Below are 825 nucleotides of genomic sequence, written 5' to 3' on the forward strand. Positions count from 1 at the left end.
ACACATACATGCATTCATACGTACACACACACACACACACACACACACACACACAGAGTAAGAACGGTGAATGTATGCTGCCAAATGGCTTACTATGAGCAGTATATTTTTCCTATACGCTCATAATGATCTCTGGGAATCAAGGAATGAAGATTAAATTCATTGAGACATCTAAGGATTTTTTTAGTTGGACGATAAATCAATATCGCCCTACACACTACCACAGACTGTCCAGTGTGTCCACATGTAACTGATTTATATGTAAAGGTTGAATAATTTAGCATTTGCAACATAAACATCAACATGGCCCAATCAGTAGATCTCTCCACGTAATCAGTCTCCTCCTGTCTCTCTCCCTCCTTTGATAACGGGTCCAAGAATCATAAATGATTTAAAGGGTTATAGGTCAATTGGTCGTGATCCCTCACCTTTGTGTAGGTGGTGTTTTGAATGGGCCTCCTCAATATGTACACATACAGACACAGACACATAGACACACACACACGGGTGTGCACAAACACTCAGACTTCATCATCCCTCTTTGTTCCACTAAAAAAATAAACAAAATCCTTACAAATAAATGATGTCTGGGTGTGTGTAAACACATAATGTTTCATGACTCAAACCCACAGCTATCTTCATTTCTCCTGTGAAACATCCTTGATGAATTTATGATAGTTCCAGCCACTCTTTAAAAACAGCAAAACACACTTTAAACAAAGACAAACCATACTTGAAGTAAAAGATTGAATTTTAATATTTCTAAATCCCTAAAATATTGATAAAATTTAGTACAAAATACTCTAATTCTAGAAAAGGTCTCAA

Source organism: Glandiceps talaboti, chromosome 20 (genome assembly GCF_964340395.1).
Source record: "Glandiceps talaboti chromosome 20, keGlaTala1.1, whole genome shotgun sequence".
Classification (NCBI taxonomy): domain Eukaryota; kingdom Metazoa; phylum Hemichordata; class Enteropneusta; family Spengelidae; genus Glandiceps; species Glandiceps talaboti.